Source organism: Pempheris klunzingeri, chromosome 4 (genome assembly GCF_042242105.1).
Source record: "Pempheris klunzingeri isolate RE-2024b chromosome 4, fPemKlu1.hap1, whole genome shotgun sequence".
Classification (NCBI taxonomy): domain Eukaryota; kingdom Metazoa; phylum Chordata; class Actinopteri; order Acropomatiformes; family Pempheridae; genus Pempheris; species Pempheris klunzingeri.
The window spans coordinates 1,712,632-1,722,839 of NC_092015.1; positions in this window are offsets into that span (position 1 = coordinate 1,712,632).

Here is a 10,208-nt window from a genome sequence, read left to right on the forward strand (position 1 = left end):
TTGTTGATTAATGATTTAAATCTTTTTTTTTTTAAGCCAAAACGACAAAAATCAACTGATTCCAACTAATCAAATGTGAAGAACTGTTGGTTTTCTTACTCTTCTGTTATAATAAACTTTGTCTTTGTCCAGGTTTTAGTTTTATATGAAAAAGTAGAAGCTTTTTTATTTAACAGACCAAAAAAAAGATGAATCTAACACTAACGTTCAGGCTCCTGGCACGTTCTGACTCCAGCTCTGAAGTCAATAAACACACACTAATGTTGAACCATGTGTTTTAAGTTGCACACACACACACACACACACACACACACACACTCTGCACACAGAACCACACACACAATATTTAGTTATAGTTATTCCCCACGTCCCTTTAAAGAAACCGTAGCGTAGGTGTAAAAATCTGTATGTTTGTGCACAAGTAAATCACCAGCGAGTATTTGCCAGAAGAGAGACGTGGAGTGATGGAGGGAGAGAAACATCTCTTTCATCCACCGACTGCTAATTTCATCACAACGTCCAGTTCATGCACAGCCGAGCGATGAAACCATTTAGGACTCAGGTGGCGAGTGTGGATTCCCAGGGCAGCTACAGATGGAAGCTGACTGTTCATGAACTTGGATAAAAACATAAATATCTAACCAGAAAGCAGATTTAAAAAGTAGATTTAATTGTTGATCTTAGCTCCTAATTGGTTCCTTTTCTGGTGCATCATTGGGGGGGGGGGAGTTAAGGCAGTTATTCTGAGCTCCTTTACAGCTTCACTTGTCGTTTGAACCGTTTCACACGTGCAGCCGCTCGGAGGTGAAGCGCCCGTGAACCAGAAGGTGCTCTGTTCCCTCCTCCATTATTTATCGCCCCCCCACAGCTCCATTCGAGTGCAGCGTGAGGCTCAGCGTCCAGTAAGCACCTCGCTTTGATCCCATACGGCCCAACAGATGTTTGTGGGGAGCACCGGGGCTCCTGCTGCCGCCCAGCGACTTACCGGACGGCTCTTTGAAGCTCAAACCCTTTTGCTAGAACTGAACTCAGTTTAACTCCGAATGTTTGAGGCCTGAGACGGTGCCAAGCTCTCGTTGCGTTGTTGGAAAAACACACCAGCAACTGCTTTTTCCTGAAAATAGCTCTGAAAAGCACCTCAGATGCACCTTAACGTCCATCACTAGATGCCCACTGGCGAGCAGGGTTCAGGGTTAGGACACCCCAGAGCTCCCATAAGGTGTGGCCTGGAGGTCTGGGATTTTATACAGGCACAGCAGACACGATGTAGAAGATATGTGGTGATTTGCATAGTTCTGGCATGTAGTATGTCCTAGTTACTGTTGTTTAAAATCACTCAAAGACAAGGACCAAAAAAAAACTGATGTAGTTTAGGTTGTGTTTTAGCCACATGCTGCACTAGCAGGGGTCACCTTTAATTTTCTCTGATAGATAAAACTGGATCCCAGTTATTAGACAACTGAATATCAGTTTTAAATACTGTGTGATTACATGATAGATAGACATCAAATGTAGGTTTACTGATGGACTTTGGCTGCTGTTAGTTACATCTTTTGGCACCATGTTAGATATACTCCAACATATCTGTCGTAATTTGGACTCAGGCGATGATTTTGACATTAAAGCACCGCTGAGGCCGTACACGGTGAACTGCAGTGTGTATGGCACCTTTCAGATTTAGGTTAAAATGCCCGGCAGCACAGAAGAGGCACAGAAACGCCTCACTGGCGACTGTGAAGCTGCTGCTGTCTTCTGCTTTGGCAGCATGTTGACATGCAGTCGGACAGAAAATGGCACTGTGAAGGTCACCTGCCCTCAGCGCCCAGTACACAATCACCGTAGCTGCATAAATATAGACTGAAAACACCCCAAAAGATGCTTGGTGGTTACACTGGTGGGATGCAGACGGCCTTTCTGTGTGCAGCCCTACTTTACTCTCTGCTCTCTGCTCTCACAGGCAAGTCTTCCATCCAAACACTGTTATAGAAGCAGTTCACTGTAAACTGTATGCAACACGTTACTTACTAACATCCGCGGCTTAATTGGACTCTCTTGTCGTCTTCCATGCCAATGCTGAATGAGCCTGAGCTCGACTCCAACATGATAATGATCTCAGGAAAACACACGATAGAAACGCTTATGTTTTCAGTGGTAACTTGCATGCACTCATAGGAGGAGTCCCAGTACCTGGGCTTTATTCTTACATATCCAGGTGTCTGAATGACTGGTAGGTAGTAAAAGTGTTGGAACTGGTCCAGTAGATCACCTCAGACAGCAGCTGAGACATGAGCTGCAACGTAATCCTGCACCTGATCACAGTAGGTCCACTAAAAGAGCTTGTTTGATCCACTGACAGTCTCAGAGTGTTATTCTAAGTGTGTGACAGCATCATGGAAAGGATCCCTACAGAGAGAGACCTGGAAGATCCTTTTGGTTTAACCACAAACAGCCGTTATATCGCTCTCTGCACACACACCAGACTACATTCACTAAAACAGGGATTCTAGAGAACAGGACACAGGAGCTGCTGGTCTGCTGCTGCCTCCATTGGTCAATTGATGTCATTGTTTGTTCCACAAATATTGTGTTGGATCTGAACCAACCATTAAAAACACCATATAACACAATTAGACAAGCAGCCAATTGAGGCAGCAACTGACGTGCAACTCCTGTGTTCTGCAAAGGTAAAATTACTGTTTTTGTCAATGGAGTCTGGTGCAGTGATGTAGCTCAGATTGGTTCCTTTTGGTTAAACCACAAACAGCCGTTATATCGCTCTCTGCACACACACCAGACTACATTCAGTAAAACAGGGATTTTAGAACACATGAGTTTCTGGTGTACTGCTGCCTTGATCGGTCGGTTAGTTAATGTGTGACTCTGCTCTTTTAATGAGTTAGTTCTGATCCAGCACTATATTTGTATAATAAAGGCTGAAGCGATCTACTGGACCAACATCAGAACTTTTTGTTTCTACAAGTCATTTCAAACATGAAATATGTAAAACCAGACTCCAGGTTTAAAACTACAACATTTAAACTAGTGCAAAAACGTCTTTGCACAAGACTTTGTTCCTGTTTCACTGCACAGCCGAAGCAGCACAGACAACAGAGGAAAACGTCGACAGATTTTTCCGCTGATAGTATTTTCCGAGTGTGAGTCGCATGAATGATTAAAGCCACCTGCAGCTTCCCCGCAGACCCTCGACCTTGGTGTTTCGGCCTCCCTCCTCGGCCCCTCGGCCCCCCGGCCCCCGCGCTGCATAGGCAGCTGGCTGCTAGCTCTAATTAGCCGTAGCTTATATAGTTAGCTCTCCGTTTGCTGTGGAAGAGAAAAGCTGGTTTAGTAGACATCAATAGAGTTGAGTCCATCAACGGATTAGTGGGCAAAATCAAAGTGTCACGGAGCCTCTTCAACAAGCCAGATTAACTAGCCTCCTCTCCCTCTGCTGTCTCTCTCTCTGGGGGGAAGCAGACAGACAGACAGACAGACAGACAGACACGTAGACAGACGCCATCGCCAGTGGACGGTCAGGTTATTTGATTTCTTCAGGGAAGCATCTTCTCTTTAAGGTCAAAGACAAAGTCAACACATAAGAGACGACGAGGAGGAAAATCCAAAAACACAGATAAGGGACAAAAAGGGAGGAGAGAGAGAGAGACAGGCAGGAAGACAGACAGACAGACAGACATCGTGTGATGATGATGATGATGATGATGATGATGATGAGCCATTATAATGTGACATTTCTCTCATGTTTGCTTTGTATGTGTCCGTAAAACAACAATAACTGAACTAACCAGAGACCAAACATCTGTACTAAACCACTAAACACACATGGAACCCTTTTATATGATGTTTATTATTATTATTATTATTATTATTATTATCATTATTATTATTATTACCTTTTTTCCAAGACCTATTTTTTAATACATTTTTTCAATCTCTTCTGTTATCATTTACCAGACAAAAAGGCGGGAAACGTGTGAGGCCACACAAAGAGGATTAGAACTGCCCGGGATTCGCTGAGCAAGGAGCTCTGAGCCCCGCCCCCCTCCCCTAACTCCTACTCCTCCTCCTCCTCCTCTTCCTCCTCCTCCTCTCTCCCTTCATCCCTCCTCCTCCTCCTCCTCCCTCCTGAATAAACGGAGTAATCACGTGTTAACAGATCACCATGGTGAGAGAGAGAGAGAGAGAGAAAGATGCAATTCATGTAGATGAGAAGTGAAAAATAATAATCACTCAGAAAGCAATAATTCAGCCCTTCTTTTCGCCCCCATCCGTCCGTCCATCCATCCATCCATCATCATCCGTCCATCCGTCCATCCATCCATCCATCGCCCCCTCCGTCCGACACATGCATACATACGACAAACATGTACATCCAGTGTTTTTATTTTTTCTTTGCTTGTCTGTGAGATTTTATATTGTCTACGAGAGAAAAGAAAAATGCAGAAATGTAAAAAATGAAAAATCGAGACATTCCACAATACCCCCCCCTCCTTCTTCTTCTTCTTCTTCTTCTTCTTCTTCTTCCCCGTCTCTTCTTATTCCCCCCCCCCCTCCCCCCTCCGTCCTATTTTCCTCCTGGTTGAGCTACTTAACTCTGCTCTCTGTCTCTACCGACTCCTGATTGGTGGATTTAAAGACAAAAAAAAGAAAAGAAGAAAAAAAAAAAAAAGACTGTTAGTTTTATATTGACGGCCATTTTGGTTTGTAGTGCCCCTCGACCCCCCCATCTTTGCCCCCCCCCCATCCCCTCCCCATCCGTCCCAGTAGATATTTGACAGTACAGCAGGACCATGTTGCTCCAGTATATAAACTGCCCTGAGGACTGCCACTTCCCAACCAACACTGCAATGTCTTCAGCTCTGTGTGTTTAATGTTTTTAGACTGTTATATTGTGTACATGAATAAAAAAAAAGGAAAAAAAAACCACCATCAAATATTAAAAGTCAAAAAATGATTTTGTTTCTTTCTCCTGTTTGGTTTGGATTCTCTCTCTTTTTTTTTTTTTTTTCCTTTCTTGTTTTATTTTATTTTCTAAAAACACATCTTCTCACTGTTACCGCAGTCTGACGATATGCTGTAATTAAAAAAAAAAAGAAAAAAGAATAATAATAATAATAATAATAATAATGATGATGATGATGATGATGATGTTTTTGTTGGTCCAAGTTTTCACATGTCCGCTAGCAAATTGTCAAGAAAAAAAAATAGTACAATAAAGACTAAAATCTAACAACTAAACTGCAAGTCATTGTGGGGGTGTCTATTTTTATCTGGATGATTGGAGTGTGGTGTGGGCGGAGGCTGGAGGGTGGAGTGACGGGGCGGAGCCGGCCGCTACGCCGCCGCTCCATTGGATGCTCATTAATCTGAGTATCGATAATCTCATCCCTTTACGTAATGGATGGAATAATACGAGATTTCTTTGTATTAAAGTAGATCTGTATGTATTATCTGGCCGCAGGCTGCCGCTGGTTTCGTCCATATGCCAGCCGGCCGCAGCCCCCCCCCCCACATTCATATTTCACACATTAGGACGACGTCTAAAGGCCGCCGGGACCTTTGTTCGCTAGTTCAGAGCAAAATAAAACACTGGAATGTAGAAATAAAGGGACCGAGGACGCGTAGCTACAGTTAAAACTGTGTAGTTTGTGGTCAGAAGTATGAGGACAGCCGATAAGGGGACAATAAATCCTAATATTAGTCATATTTTACACAGTTTTTCCTCCATCTGTGGGGTCGAGACCTGAGTTTTTATGGTTTTACTTTTTATTTTGAGTTTAATTTCTGTTTTTAGGTCAGTTAAGTTTCAGTTTTTAATTTCAGGTGACTCTTATTGTTTAAGGATGTTTAGTTTTTTTTGTATTATCATACAGATTTAAGAAGATGACAGTCTAAATAAACACATAAACACATGTTGGTCAAATTGCAGAAGACGTAAAGTAAAGACGTAAAGTTTCCTGTGAGTCTGCACTGTTATCATCTTTTCATTTCACTCTGTGGTCTAGTTTTTATTTATCATGTCAGCTTTACTGGCTCTAATAACCCGGGAGGATGATTAAGGTGATCAGTTTAGTACGTTTCCTTTAGCGTCAATAAAAAGTGGAGGTTTAATAAGGCGCAGAGGAGTAAAATATTCTGCTCTCTTCTTCCATCGAGCAGGAAAAAAGAAAACACAAAGACAAAGACGGTTTCCAGAAAGCGCTCCGTCTGTCTCCACCATCTCTTCACACTTCTGCACAAGTCACTTCTTTGTTTTCTCCCAGAACTCTCCTCCAGAACTACATTTGATCTTGATTGTTTCCTGGCAGGCTTCATGTCCTCGCTGCAGCAGCAGCATGTGGGCTTCTTCTCATTTCTCGTTTCTGTAGCTTCAACCTCGTCTTTCCTGTCGTGCACTCTTCACGTCAGCTGCACCTCACGAGCACCGACCAAGAACCAAGAACGGAAATATAAGATTCAGATTTCTCCTGTTTGGAGGCGTCTCCAACATTTTGTCTACAAGGATTCGCTGCTCAGACGTGAAGAAGTTCACCCAAACTGGCCAAAAGCTCAGAGCTGAACGGGAGCTGCCGACACGCTTTAAAAGGAGCAAAGAAACCTAAAATGTAAACCTGTAGTTTATCTGAGCTCAAGTCAGGTGAGCTGCTTCTACAACAGTTTAACAGTTTCACTGGTGCAGCTTCAGTCGTAGCTCTTGTGAAAAGAGGAAGTGAAGCTCACATATTTCTGTCTAATTCTACGGATGGATCATATCGTCGTAGTCTGGGGGGGTTAAAGTGAGAAAAGTTCACACCTTCTGTTTTCAGCTGAGAAACTGGAGAACAACTTTGACCTCAGAGATACAGATTCAGAACTGTCCTGAGACATTTAGATATAAAAAAGAATAAAGATCTTAGTAAGGTAGATCCAAAATAAAATAACATAAGATAAAATAACAAAATAAAATGAGATAAAATAAAATAACATAAAATGAAATAAATTATAAAATAACAAAATAAAATTAGATAAAATAAAATAACATAAAATGAAATAAATTATAAAATAACAAAATAAAATAAAACAACAAAATAAAATGAAATAAAACAAAATAAAATATAATATAAAATAGAATAACAAAATAAAATGAAATAGAATGAGATATAATAAAATAAAAATAAATAAACAAATAAGTTAAAATAGATGAACTATAAATTACTACCCATGAACATCTACGTCTCCTTCAGTATAAATTAATGAAAAATCCTCTGATCAGTGTGTAAAAAGTGTCTCCCTCAAACATTAGTTTCTTTTAGACGGACTAGGAAGAAGATGGATTCCACAGAGTTTTCACTTATAATTTGTCCTTTAAAAAAAGGTGATGGTAAAGCCTTCGAGGAGCTCATATTACTGGGGAAATGAGGACGAACCCACATTTGAAAAGTGGAAAACTTTCCTGGGATGTTACTCGAGTGATGAAAGAACAGCGAACAGAGCAAAGAGGAACTATTTCACAAGACTTGGAGCTGAATTCACGGAGGCCTGTAGATTAAACGGAGCTGCAAAATCAGCCGGCGTTCATCAAGTTTAGTGCGTAACGTCTTTATCTCGTCCTGTTTATGTCATTTATGTACTAAGTTTCTGTCTTAACACCATCTTGTCCTTTCGTGTCTGTTTTCAAGGTAGACTTTATTGCCTCTGTCTTATATAATAATTGGAGAAGAACAAGAAGCATTAAGTTGATTAAAGTGCAGTGAATTAACTGCTGTGTAATTAAACCGACAGTCGTGTATTTCCAAAGTTTAATTGGACCTGATGGTCGGCATAAACTTTTAGCATGACCTCCACACCTCCCTGCCCTCGACTCTTCCAGTGGGCGTCCCTCGGAGGGTCGGCGGGCCACATGTTGGGACTCGCAGCAGCAATAATAACACATGTCTCGCCGTCTGCAAAGTGCGTGGTGACGATAATTCCCTACTGTCAGTTGAAATCGGCAGCATACTGTCTTGCTGTCAGGCCAAATCTGTGGGATTATGTTATTACAGCCGTAATGCTGGAGTACAGTAGCTACACACACACACACACACACACACACACACACACACACACACACACACACACACACACACACAGAGGCAACGTGAGGAAAACTGATGCTTTGTGGTTTTAATGGACAAAGCCTGGTAATAATCATGTCAGTTGTGATGATGCGTCGGTGTGTGAATGAGCAGCGGTGAAACCCTGACGAACACCGAGCGTCCTCACTGAACTGGAACCAGCTCTGATCAGCAGATGGAGGACGTGTCGGGATGATGATGATGATGATGATGATGATGATGATGATGATAACGTCTGAAGTGCTACAGTCGTCCTCAGATTTGTCTTTAATTGGGTTACAGTTAAGGTCAAAGACATTGGGAAGAGGCAGAACAGATGGATTACATGTCAGGATTATAACGTAAAGACACCAGCTGCTAAATATAGATTACACACCTACATGCACCGGGCTGACACAACCGGCCTCCTCTTTGGGCTTAATTTGCATTAATGCGTTTAAAAATGCGAGAAGTCGAGCAAAGTCGCAGCAGCTACGTGGTGGAGAGCGACATTTAGGCTGCAGCTGCTATCGTTAGATCAAATTAGTGTGCAGATGAAGGATGTGGAGACATTTTAAGCACAGAGACAGAGAAGTGAATTAACACCAGCTGCAAGTTTGATGAACGACTGCAGAGGTAGTGCAGCAGGACTGTGTTATTCCTGCAGATTAAAAAGGGAGCGCACTGATGAATGTGGTGCAATTTGGCCAGATGGTGGCGCCGTAACAGCAAGACACATTTTGGCCTGTAACTTTTGACCTGAAGGCCACAGCGACCGTCCAGAGGGTCTCTGGAACTACACACACGATGTTTGTGAACGAAGTTTAGTTTGGTGTGAAACCACCCAGTGAGCTACACATCACCTGCTAGCTAGCTAGTTAGCTAACTTAGCTACGTTCCACGCACAAATGCAGCTAACGTTATCTGACCTGACGTGTTTTATCAGCCGGGAAGCCAAAGAACAAGCTGAGCCCTCTACCATGTTGCACCTTTAGCGGTGCTAGCTAGCTAGCTAGCTGGACGCCACTTCTGCAACTTTTGGGTGTGTCGTTTTTCTAATTACGTATTTTAGCAGCAAACAGTTTTACGCCAAAAAAGATCAAACTTTCCTGACTTACAAAACTATTCTTTAAATTGATTAACTTGAGGTTAGGAATTATATGGTACTATTTCTGTTTGTTTTGAAATACAATTTGTCACTATAGTCAAATCTATATTTAGAGTAATGTCCATTCAAGATTATTGAATGTGCTTTTGTATATTATTATTTTTTCTATTATTGTACCAAAATACTTTTATTTATATTTGTACATTTGTACAATTTGCTGATTATTGCCTTGTGTACATCTGGATGTCATACCCCACTGTTCTGAATAAAAGTTCTAAAAATTTTTTTTTTAAAAATTGATTAACATCGTGTGTGTGATTCTTGGCACGATTCAAATGGGATGAAAAACTTATTGACCTCCAAACATATCTCAGATTTCGTCTCTCTATTTGCATCTGGATTGAAATTTCATAATGAATTTTGTCCTCCAACAAGTTTTGAGCAGTCGTCACCAGATTTGGTGCAGAAACATCCTTCGACCAACTGATTCTAAACACAGTGTAGCTACAGCTGGCTCTCACAGTTTGCTCTGTGCTTGTGCAACAAACCAGGAGAAATCTGGTGCCATTTGACCAACAGGTGGCGCTGCAGCAGCCTCATCTAAACAGGCATCGCACTAGTCATGGTAAATGGTAAAAGGTCTGTATTCGTAAAGCTCGATATGTTGACTGATTCACCGATGGACCGGCTGTGTGTGCAGCTACAGGGTCTGTTGTCATTACACTGCACATTACTGGAGTGGATATCAGGCACGTGTCACAGTTTCCACCTGGTTGTGCAGCGAATGTTCACGACGTGAAGGTGAAGTGAAGCCAAACCCACCAGGAGAAACCACAGAAGCATTAAAGAACAACTAACACCAGTGCAGCAAGGTTGGTGGATGCATATAAAAAATATTCAACATTTACGACTCTGAGTCCTGCAGGAGGTCTCCAGCTCGTCGGCCTGTCGCTGCGTCTGGTCGTCACGTCCGGTTCACAGCTCACAGAGCGAGAGCAGAAGGAAGCAGAGAT